Raw genomic sequence first — 13,014 nt, 5'->3', positions numbered from 1 at the left:
TTAACCAATATTTCCAATTCGATAGTTTCAATCGATATTAGCATAGCCCAGTTAAGAAACTGTACCCGTAATAAATCTTGTAATAAGATCTGGGTACAGTTTCTTAACTGGGCTATGCTTATATCAATTGAAACTATCGAATTGGAAATATTAATTAATAACTTAATCAATATTTTTTAAATATATATATTTTTTAAATATATTTTAAATTTTTAAAAATATATCTATTATAAAATTAAACTATCATAACCTAACCTAACCAACCAAACTTGCTGATGGTGAAAAAATCGCATGAAAGTTTGCTAATCGAATTGATAGTTTCAATCGATATTAGCATAGCCCAGTTAAGAAACTGTACCCTAAGATCTAAAACCCTTAAAAATTTTGTTGGATTATTTTATTCTCAGTTGGCCTGTGGTGATTCACAAAAGTATTTACCTTGCCTAGCCCCTAGCTGCATGCCATTAATGTATTTTTAAAACAACTATGACAATCATGTGATGTGTAAATAAGTTTTAATGGAAAATAAGATTAGGTAAGTTTACTGGTCTAAAAGCTTAAAAACAGGTTGATAAAAGGGCCTAAACGTACTTGATTTCTACCTCAACAAAATTAGCAAATAAGAGACCCTCTGTGTAATTTAATTAGACACTCAGGTGTGTGTTGTAAGTTACGGGGGAGGCCGAGATTTGTTTGAATGTCCTGTTTTTATTCTGAAACAACCTGGTCATCCTACTCTGGGCCTGACTTTTACAAACACAAATCAATGACTAGCCTATGCCTATATTAACTAAGCAAATCAGGTTAAGATTAGGTTTTTCTGGGTTTGGACTATCATGTGGTCCATAATACAAATTAAAAATAGCCATAACTTAAGCCTAATTATTAATACCTCAAAAGTTAATTAGGAATAATTACTTACCTTTTAACTTTAAACTGTATGTAGGCCTATAAATAAATAGTAAACTTAAACTTAGTAACTTAGTTGAAGTGAAGGAGGAGAGTGATGAGGAAAGCACATAAACATAAACAAACGGCAGCCGACAGCCATACAATAACGAAAGTCGAAACGATACGATAGTGATAAACTTAGTACGAGTACGATATTCCACCTTCAACAGATCGCTCAATCGATTACGTCAACAGCTTTTTTTCTGACAGCTGACGTCATCGAATCCTCTTCTGTACCTCCCTTGAGTAAATCCCGTATTATGTGTCGGTATTTACTCAGGGGAGGTATAGAAGAGGCTACGATGACAGCTAGTGGGCTTCTTATTAGCTGAGGGAACGCCATTATCGTAACAAAACGATGTATAGCATAGACGTCGGCCTCAGTGGTCTAATGGTTATCGTGCCGGGCCTGTACGCTGAAGGCCCGGGTTCAAATCCCGCTGGTGACATTTACTTTTTGTCCAAAGATTTTTTTTATTATCAGCAAGTTTGGTTGGTTTGGTTCGGTTATGACAGTTTAATTTTATTATTAAGTCATTATAAAATTTTATTTGAGCAATTTCTAGTTTTATTTAATAAACAGAATTATTTTTTCTATTACTGTACTAAACTTTTGTTATATTATTTCATTATCAGCAAGTTTGGTTAGTTCGGTTAGGTTATGATAGTTTAATTTTATAATTAAAAAATAATAAAATTGAATTTGAGGCATTTATAATTTAATTTTATGAACAGAACTATTTTTGCGATTAGTAGGCCTAAACCTTAATTGCCAATGCACTCTCTACTACAGCGCTGTTCACGGAGGAATTTTGAACTAATGCCTCATTCGTACCTCCCCTAAGTCAGACCCTTATGTGTCCGTTTCTGAACTGAACTGAATAAATTAAATTTTGCAGGGCCCTGACAGCGGCACACGGGAGATTTTTTAGATGCCGTTCTGCCATTAGTGCAGAAGACTCAACTATAGATAAAACCATAGATTAAACATGTATGTTTAACATATTAAATGTTTTAGTAACATATTAACGATTTAATTTCAAGATAATAGGTTAAATCTTTCAACAAGCTATTTTTTCGTTCATCAGTTCGCCTACATATTTCAAATAAATTAGGCTATCTCTCCCTAGTCCTAGTCCCTAAGTCTTATTATTAAGTCTTTTTGTTATTAATTTTGAATAGGCCTACATTGTTGAACGAAAAATCAGTAAAATTAAGTCCAATATTGTATTTTTTATAGTCTCAAGCCATGGCCAACTTTAACTGTGGTCGGTCATTAGCTCCTCATTACGATAATACATTATTAGATTTTCAAATGGGCGGTATTGAAGATTAAGGTTGTTCCACTGTGACTATCAGCATAGATAAAACATAGTCCCTTAGGAACTATGTTTTCATCTATGCTATCAGATTCATAACCGGTGATAACGATCAAATATCGATAGAAAATTAAAATATCGAAGTGACTATGTTGCAAAACAAAATTGACTTTCCGAATCAATTGAATTTACGATGACGTTAACCTGCTAACAGCAATGTGAAAATCTGCCCAGTGCCCACTATCGCTGTGTCGGTGTCAGCGCGGTCAGCGTCAGCATGGGTCCGATGAATTGGCTAACTCTGGAACTCGCTAACCCCATGTTAAACGCCCTATCTTCAAATTTGGTCGATGAGAGGAACTCAGCGAGTTCAACTCGCTAACTTGTTCGGTTTCGAAATTGGCTAACTCCGGAACCCGCTCTAGAGCCGGGTTAGCGAATTCCGTCCTCGTACGGAAGTCGCTAACTCGGTCCCTCGGCGGAACTCGCTAACTCCCAATCAGAAGCCTCGCGGGCCGTCCAATGGGAGCCAAGCACGAATATTTTTGGCCAGTGTTGCCGAAAGTGTAGTACCTAGTACCTATATCGTATCGGTACCATAATGTCGTATCCTACGATTAATTAGGAGTGAGAACAACGTAGTGGATAAAATAAATATATTTGGAAGTATGTTTAACATTATTCTTATGATTATTAGGGTGGAAAATGCATTATAGTCTTACCATAGACTAACCAAAACAAGTAAACTTTAAACCTACATCCCATTGTAAACTTTGAAGCTCGTTTTTCGTGTCTAGTTCATGTCCGGTGACACTGATCGCTAGTGTCGACAAAATTGTGTTTCTATTATTTGATAGTTAACTTCATGATTTGTTCTTTACTGTTTGGTTATATAACTAGGGGACGTGTTATTAGTTGTGATTCATGGTGGACCATGGTTGTGATTAGAACGTTTTATTTAGTTAAACGAAGTTTTTAATGACTGAAAACAAGAAACAATTGTAAACAAAACACGACCTCTAAAGACAGTGCACAGGACAGAACTAACAATAAAACTGTCTTCAGCTGATCCATAAGGATGAGAAATCATACTGATATTATAAATGTGAAAGTTTGTGTGTTTGTTTGAAGTTCAATCACGCTTTAACTACTGGACGGATTGGGCTGAAATTTGGCATAATGATAGCTCACATTCCCGATTAAAATATAAGCCTATTCTTATCTCAAAAATCCTTCCGGGCTCCGCCCCAGTGGCTCTATGGATCCCTATGTTAACCTTATGAGTATTCACATTTAAAAGGAATTAAAGAATTTAGTCAGCTGTTTCAACTAAACAAGTTGGTTCTAATGGTACTATGATATGGAATAGCATTCAAACGTTATAAGGTTTACCAACAGGGTACAACACGATTAGGCCATTTTTTGTTTGAATTTTTGACAATAGCTAATTGAACTAAGCAGCAACAAAAGCTGTGATACGCAATGAGAACTATCAAAGTAGGATTGTTTACAGTTATTTTTAGGCCTATATGACCATTTAATGAATCATTTGTGATATTGTGCAAAGGTTTGATAATTTGTTTTATATTGTTTAGGTGCAGTAGTAGAGCATTATGGCTATGGTAAATGTGTTATACTATAGCATACCGTAAACTTCAAGAACCAAATTTTATCAAACTGTGTCGTCCCCCATTGCAAACACAAAACTAGAGTATGACTGCAATTAATAAACATTTTACACTTATATACCGACCCCGTACGAAGGACGGGTACTCTGCTAGTGTACTAATATAAGGGAGTATGTGTTATATGTGGGTTTCTTATTTAAATAGTAGCTTTTTGGTATGCAAACAGATAAAAATGCACATTTAATTTGGATCTATTACATGTTATGAAATATCTATTTTCGTAGTCCGCCATTTGTTTCTTTTATTCGAATAAATACCATTTTGTGAGCTTCTGCAAATAAAATTATTGAGTTCGCATTTTATATACTGGGCTTGTAACCTTGAATCATAAATCATAATAAAATTTACACGTTAAACGTCATTACAGAATTACATTGTAGTGGTAATGTATTTTTATTTTTTTTTTTTCTTTCAGTAGGCCTATTTATTAAAGTCTAGAGTTTTTCTCCAGGCTGGTTCTAAATGGACCCAGGCGTTCTTGTTTGTAGCAATTCTTATGAATGGTGGCCATAGCTAAAATTACTTGATCTTATCCAAAAACAAAGCTATTGTCTATTGTGTAGCTCAGTACCGGAACGGTGAACCGAGCAATGGCTTGGTATCGTTTATATAGTTTGTGAAAGCAATATAAAGGAAACCCAACACTCAAATCAGGAAATTCAGTCAATGTTATGTATGCTGAAATACTGTTCTTTGTAACGTGCCCGAATTACACCTGTCTGTTTTCCCCATTTTGTTATATTAAATTGTCCCTCAGTCCCCTTGACTCCCTCAGTCCCCTTGTCGCCTTCCGCTTCCTTACGTCACCTTCCGCTATTCCCCGTCGTCTTCCAGACCCTCACCCGACCTTCCCCTAACCTTACGTCTCCTTCCGCAGCCTCACGTCACCTTCCCAGACCCAGCGTCTCCTTCCGCTACATCCTCCGACCTTCCCCTTACCACACGTCTCCTTCCAACACGCCACGTCTCCTTCCGCAGCCTCACGTCGCCTTCCCCGACCCAGCGTCTCCTTCCGCTACATCCTCCGACCTTCCCCTGACCACACGTCTCCTTCCAACACGCCACGTCTCCTTCCGCAGCCTCACGTCGCCTTCCCCGACCCAGCGTCTCCTTCCGCTACATCCTCCGACCTTCCCCTTACCCCACGTCTCCTTCCAACACGCCACGTCTCCTTCCGCAGCCTCACGTCGCCTTCCCCGACCCAGCGTCTCCTTCCGCTACATCCTCCGACCTTCCCCTTACCACACGTCTCCTTCCAACACGCCACGTCTCCTTCCGCAGCCTCACGTCGCCTTCCCCGACCCAGCGTCTCCTTCCGCTACATCCTCCGACCTTCCCCTTACCCCACGTCTCCTTCCAACACGCCACGTCTCCTTCCGCAGCCTCACGTCGCCTTCCCCGACCCAACGTCTCCTTCCGCTACATACTCCGACCTTCCCCTTACCACACGTCTCCTTCCAACACGCCACGTCTCCTTCCGCAGCCTCACGTCGCCTTCCCCGACCCAGCGTCTCCTTCCGCTACATCCCTCGACCTCCCCCGACCCACACGTCTCCTTCTCCAATCCTACGTCACCTTCTATCGCCCTGCGTCGCCCCCTGATACCACCGATACTATTCAGCAGTTTCCATTCCTGTCCAAACCTGTTCAGCCAAACATAACCTCAAAATGTTCCCAAAAATCAATTTCCAATGCAAATAGATTGTCCGATCCTCACCCCTAAAAGCCCAAGACGTGACTAACCATTTCAGGACTACTGCGCATGCGCGGACTACCCCCACCAGGCTGACCAGGTTTTCGCATAAAAGGAGGGCTGCTCGGGACATCTTTCTCATTCGCTCCCGGGCAGCTGACCAGTACACTTCGATTGTAAGGTAAGCACTCGACCCGATCCTGCTAGAGCAATCTTAGCACACGACCCGCTCCTGCTAGAGTAATCTTAGCACACGACCCAATCCTGCTAGAGCAATCTTAGCACACGACCCGTTCCTGCTAGAGCAATCTTAGCACACGACCCGTTCCTGCTAGAGCAATCTTAGCACACGACCCGTTCCTGCTAGAGCAATCTTAGCACACGACCCGTTCCTGCTAGAGCAATCTTAGCACACGACCAGTTCCTGCTAGAGCAATCTTAGCACACGACCCGATCCTGCTAGAGCAATCTTAGCACACGACCCGTTCCTGCTAGAGCAATCTTAGCACACGACCCATTCCTGCTAGAGTAATCTTAGCACTCGACCCGATCCTGCTAGAGCAATCTTAGCACACGACCCATTCCTGCTAGAGTAATCTTAGCACACGACCCGTTCCTGCTAGAGCAATCTTAGCACACGACCCGATCCTGCTAGAGCAATCTTAGCACACGACCCGTTCCTGCTAGAGCAATCTTAGCACACGACCCGTTCCTGCTAGAGCAATCTTAGCACACGACCAGTTCCTGCTAGAGCAATCTTAGCACACGACCCGATCCTGCTAGAGCAATCTTAGCACACGACCCGTTCCTGCTAGAGCAATCTTAGCACACGACCCATTCCTGCTAGAGTAATCTTAGCACACGACCCATTCCTGCTAGAGCAATCTTAGCACACGACCCATTCCTGCTAGAGTAATCTTAGCACACGACCCGTTCGTGCTAGAGCAATCTTAGCACACGACCAGTTCCTGCTAGAGCAATCTTAGCACACGACCCGATCCTGCTAGAGCAATCTTAGCACACGACCCGATCCTGCTAGAGCAATCTTAGCACTCGACCCGATCCTGCTAGAGCAATCTTAGCACACGACCCATTCCTGCTAGAGTAATCTTAGCACACGACCCGTTCCTGCTAGAGCAATCTTAGCACACGACCTATTCCTGCTAGAGTAATCTTAGCACACGACCCATTCCTGCTAGAGCAATCTTAGCACACGACCCATTCCTGCTAGAGTAATCTTAGCACACGACCCGTTCGTGCTAGAGCAATCTTAGCACACGACCAGTTCCTGCTAGAGCAATCTTAGCACACGACCCGATCCTGCTAGAGCAATCTTAGCACACGACCCGATCCTGCTAGAGCAATCTTAGCACTCGACCCGATCCTGCTAGAGCAATCTTAGCACACGACCCATTCCTGCTAGAGTAATCTTAGCACTTAACCCGCTCCTGCTAGAGTAATCTTAGCATAATCATAGATCCTGTTAGTTCGAAGTTTAGCACAAATTCAGACATCCTACCAGTTCCTTATTCACAACCTTTCCTTTGTGGCTGTGATGACATAGGCTGTTTGAAAATTATTGTGCCACGAATCTGAGCCATTCCTTTGCTTCCCGTTGTTTCGACCCCTGGAACCGATACCCAGCAAGCACTGAGCTATCCCGGACCTCACTTGAGAGAGAGAACGTCACAAATTTTGGCGCCCGAACAGGGACTGATACAGCATCAGCATCGACTTCCTCGTAACATCGAACGAAGATGATCGAAGAAAACCAAGCGACCACAGGTGAATTTCTGCCTCAAAAGGATTTTCCGCCATTGCCTGCACCACATGTTACGACAGTTACGACTACTACTACAACCACCACAACCACTTCGGCACTTCTTAATCTACCCATCATGTCATCTAGCACCACGACCTTCCAGCAGAAGGCACCACATCAGGATGAACGTGTTGGTTGGATCTACACACTTAACAAAATACAACTACAAGATGAGTGCATGCTTAGAGGTATAGACAACTCCGGAAACGTAAAAGAACTGAGAAAAAGGCTTGTTGACAACTTAAGAAACCCCGTTGATACTCCTGAGGAAGACTGGGAAAACTATAAAGACATCGAAGAAACCGCTTCAGGGCCTTCCCATAGCACGAACCTCCTTGGAACTATTCCCAAAGTTCCATCCCAATCTCGCATATCCTCAAACAGAGATGATGACTATAGGATACTAGTAGACAACCTGAAAGAGATTGTTGGATTATCTCCCCAGGGTAGTAATAATACCCTCAGGCACAAACTAATTGAACTCATGAGAGCCGATATGAGTAAAACGGAATTGATCCCTCCTCCCTCGAAGGGAATCGACAAACATCCGATGCAAGATTATGGGCAAAGTCACCAATCTATTATTTCCTCCCAACCAAAACTTCGAGACCACGAACCTACAGGAGGCCGACATCTCGACCGTCACCATGACCTGTACCAACGAAGAGAAGTCCCCACTGAACGGAATTCTCCACCCGATTATCACCTACGTCAACAGGGTCAAAGCAACGAAGTTGATTTAGGTACACCAGGAATCTGCAATCTAGTCCGCAAATGGAATTTAAAGTTCGATGGAATAAATGATTCAGTGTCATTCTTGGAAAGATTGAATGAACTCATCGAGTCCTATGATATTCCCCCCAATCGTATTCTACGCTCATTGCCCGAAATTTTTAAAGGCCAAGCTTTGTTATGGTGGAGGAACAATAGGGATTTGTGGAGAACTTTTGAAGATTTTTGCCAGGATTTTGAACAGCAGTTTCTACCACTTGGGTACTACCGCAACCTGGACAAGGAAATCCAAGAAAGAACCCAAGGCGAGCGAGAGACCTGTCGAGAATTTGTAGTTGCTATCTCTACGCTAATCCGACAAAGAGGAGGATTCAACAACGCAACTCGACTGGACCGAATCTATAACAACCTGAAGCCCAACTACAAGCTATACATTCGAAGACACGAAATTGCTGGTCTCTCGGACCTATTGAGAAAAGCAGAAGAATACGAGGCAGTTCTAAGAGACAAAACAACCTATCGCCCACCGCCATCCCCAGCGCAGGCCCTGAATCCAGAAACAGCTTACCAATCCAGAGAAAGACGTAAAGTTGATTGGAATGATCGTGTATATCTTGAAGAATTGTCTCCTAAGTGGTCTAATCCTGAGAACCTGCCATCTTTTCATCGAAAGGAAATCCGTCCGACTCCAAGAGACCCAGTAAGAAACTTCACTAACAGAGCTACACCTGTCAACCAAGATAACCAGCTTGCTCCCAATGAACGCAGCTACGTTAGGCCACCGAACCAATACCAAATTGGAGCTATTAATAGACCACAAAATGCATTCGTGTGTTGGAACTGTGACAGTAGTGGACACATGTTTCGAGAATGCCCTAAGCCTCGTAAAATCCGATGCTTCCATTGCAAACGAGAGGGACAGTTAACCACCACCTGCCCTTGCCATTCGGGAAACGCCGACATGGCTCTGGGGGAGAGAAGTCGTCAGAGCCAGTGAAGAGAGAAGGTTCTCCTCAAAAATCATGATGAACATAATTAAATACAAAAAGAAGATTTTAGTTTAATTTTGAAACAGTATTATTTGTTTTGTTGGAAAAGATATTTTATGTTGTTTTTATATTGTTAAATAAAGTAAAACTTGTGTTCGTTGGAAAAAAAACCGCAGTTTTTTTTCTTTTTCCCTTTTCTTTTTTTTCTCCCCCGAAGAAAGAGGGGGACTGTAACGTGCCCGAATTACACCTGTCTGTTTTCCCCATTTTGTTATATTAAATTGTCCCTCAGTCCCCTTGACTCCCTCAGTCCCCTTGTCGCCTTCCGCTTCCTTACGTCACCTTCCGCTATTCCCCGTCGTCTTCCAGACCCTTACCCGACCTTCCCCTAACCTTACGTCTCCTTCCGCAGCCTCACGTCACCTTCCCAGACCCAGCGTCTCCTTCCGCTACATCCTCCGACCTTCCCCTTACCACACGTCTCCTTCCAACACGCCACGTCTCCTTCCGCAGCCTCACGTCGCCTTCCCCGACCCAGCGTCTCCTTCCGCTACATCCTCCGACCTTCCCCTGACCACACGTCTCCTTCCAACACGCCACGTCTCCTTCCGCAGCCTCACGTCGCCTTCCCCGACCCAGCGTCTCCTTCCGCTACATCCTCCGACCTTCCCCTTACCCCACGTCTCCTTCCAACACGCCACGTCTCCTTCCGCAGCCTCACGTCGCCTTCCCCGACCCAGCGTCTCCTTCCGCTACATCCTCCGACCTTCCCCTTACCACACGTCTCCTTCCAACACGCCACGTCTCCTTCCGCAGCCTCACGTCGCCTTCCCCGACCCAGCGTCTCCTTCCGCTACATCCTCCGACCTTCCCCTTACCACACGTCTCCTTCCAACACGCCACGTCTCCTTCCGCAGCCTCACGTCGCCTTCCCCGACCCAGCGTCTCCTTCCGCTACATCCTCCGACCTTCCCCTTACCCCACGTCTCCTTCCAACACGCCACGTCTCCTTCCGCAGCCTCACGTCGCCTTCCCCGACCCAACGTCTCCTTCCGCTACATACTCCGACCTTCCCCTTACCACACGTCTCCTTCCAACACGCCACGTCTCCTTCCGCAGCCTCACGTCGCCTTCCCCGACCCAGCGTCTCCTTCCGCTACATCCCTCGACCTCCCCCGACCCACACGTCTCCTTCTCCAATCCTACGTCACCTTCTATCGCCCTGCGTCGCCCCCTGATACCACCGATACTATTCAGCAGTTTCCATTCCTGTCCAAACCTGTTCAGCCAAACATAACCTCAAAATGTTCCCAAAAATCAATTTCCAATGCAAATAGATTGTCCGATCCTCACCCCTAAAAGCCCAAGACGTGACTAACCATTTCAGGACTACTGCGCATGCGCGGACTACCCCCACCAGGCTGACCAGGTTTTCGCATAAAAGGAGGGCTGCTCGGGACATCTTTCTCATTCGCTCCCGGGCAGCTGACCAGTACACTTCGATTGTAAGGTAAGCACTCGACCCGATCCTGCTAGAGCAATCTTAGCACACGACCCGCTCCTGCTAGAGTAATCTTAGCACACGACCCAATCCTGCTAGAGCAATCTTAGCACACGACCCGTTCCTGCTAGAGCAATCTTAGCACACGACCCGTTCCTGCTAGAGCAATCTTAGCACACGACCCGTTCCTGCTAGAGCAATCTTAGCACACGACCCGTTCCTGCTAGAGCAATCTTAGCACACGACCAGTTCTTGCTAGAGCAATCTTAGCACACGACCCGATCCTGCTAGAGCAATCTTAGCACACGACCCGTTCCTGCTAGAGCAATCTTAGCACACGACCCATTCCTGCTAGAGTAATCTTAGCACTCGACCCGATCCTGCTAGAGCAATCTTAGCACACGACCCATTCCTGCTAGAGTAATCTTAGCACACGACCCGTTCCTGCTAGAGCAATCTTAGCACACGACCCGATCCTGCTAGAGCAATCTTAGCACACGACCCGTTCCTGCTAGAGCAATCTTAGCACACGACCCGTTCCTGCTAGAGCAATCTTAGCACACGACCAGTTCCTGCTAGAGCAATCTTAGCACACGACCCGATCCTGCTAGAGCAATCTTAGCACACGACCCGTTCCTGCTAGAGCAATCTTAGCACACGACCCATTCCTGCTAGAGTAATCTTAGCACACGACCCATTCCTGCTAGAGCAATCTTAGCACACGACCCATTCCTGCTAGAGTAATCTTAGCACACGACCCGTTCGTGCTAGAGCAATCTTAGCACACGACCAGTTCCTGCTAGAGCAATCTTAGCACACGACCCGATCCTGCTAGAGCAATCTTAGCACACGACCCGATCCTGCTAGAGCAATCTTAGCACTCGACCCGATCCTGCTAGAGCAATCTTAGCACACGACCCATTCCTGCTAGAGTAATCTTAGCACACGACCCGTTCCTGCTAGAGCAATCTTAGCACACGACCCGATCCTGCTAGAGCAATCTTAGCACACGACCCGTTCCTGCTAGAGCAATCTTAGCACACGACCCGTTCCTGCTAGAGAAATCTTAGCACTTAACCCGCTCCTGCTAGAGTAATCTTAGCATAATCATAGATCCTGTTAGTTCGAAGTTTAGCACAAATTCAGACATCCTACCAGTTCCTTATTCACAACCTTTCCTTTGTGGCTGTGATGACATAGGCTGTTTGAAAATTATTGTGCCACGAATCTGAGCCATTCCTTTGCTTCCCGTTGTTTCGACCCCTGGAACCGATACCCAGCAAGCACTGAGCTATCCCGGACCTCACTTGAGAGAGACAACGTCACAAGAATTAGAAATTAGAAAATTAGAATTAAATAATGATGTACAATTGCCAATACACAAACCGAGACCTGTTCCGTTCGCATTACACAGTGCAACTAGCAAGGAACTAGATCGTTTAGTGTCCTCAGGGGTCTTAGAACCTGTGGATCCAGCTACTACTCCGATCCTTTGTGCTTCTCCTTTAGTTGTTGTACCAACGTCTATTGGTGAGGTACGATTATGTGCAGATTTCAAGGTATCAATCAACCCTCATTTAATCGACGACGAATACTGCATCCCTACGTTTGAAGAAACAGTACTTAAGTTGAATGGTTCAAAATTCTTTTCAGTTATTGATTTGAAGGATGCGTATCTACAGATTCCAGTGGACGAAGAATCAAAAAAATATCTAGTGGTAGCGACACATAAAGGATATTTTACCTTCAATAGATTACCTTTTGGTATTAAGACTGCACCTAAGATTTTTCAAAAGCTGATGGACCAATTATTAGTTGGTACCGATGATTGTGCGTGGTATTTTGACGACATATGTGTGGGCGGTAGAAGTGGACCAGAACACATTGATAGGCTCAAAACAGTTTTAAATATATTGAGAAGAGCAGGACGCACGCGTGAAGATAAACTACAGCTTTTCAAACTAAGTGTGACTTATCTTGGGCACAAAATTAGTGCTCTTGGTATTCAGCCTGTTGAAGATCGTGTAGAAGCTATCAAGAAACAACCCCCACCAAAGAACGTTTCTGAGCTTAGATCATTTCTTGGATCTGTGAATTACTATTCAAGATTTATTCCAAATTTGCAATCTCTTTGTTTTCCTTTACATAGACTTTTGCACAAGAACTCAACTTGGGTCTGGAATAGTGACTGTGAGGACGCATTCAACCATATTAAGAGCAACATCTCAAACAATATGGTACTTGTACATTATGATCCTAAACTTCCACTTATCCTTGCAACAGATGCTTGCAATATTGGATTAGGAGCAGTTCTCCTTC

The sequence above is a fragment of the Macrosteles quadrilineatus genome, unplaced genomic scaffold (genome assembly GCF_028750875.1).
Source record: "Macrosteles quadrilineatus isolate MER2022 unplaced genomic scaffold, UCM_ALF_1.0 Scaffold_1__1_contigs__length_201487025, whole genome shotgun sequence".
Lineage (NCBI taxonomy): Eukaryota > Metazoa > Arthropoda > Insecta > Hemiptera > Cicadellidae > Macrosteles > Macrosteles quadrilineatus.
This window is presented reverse-complemented; position numbering follows the sequence as displayed.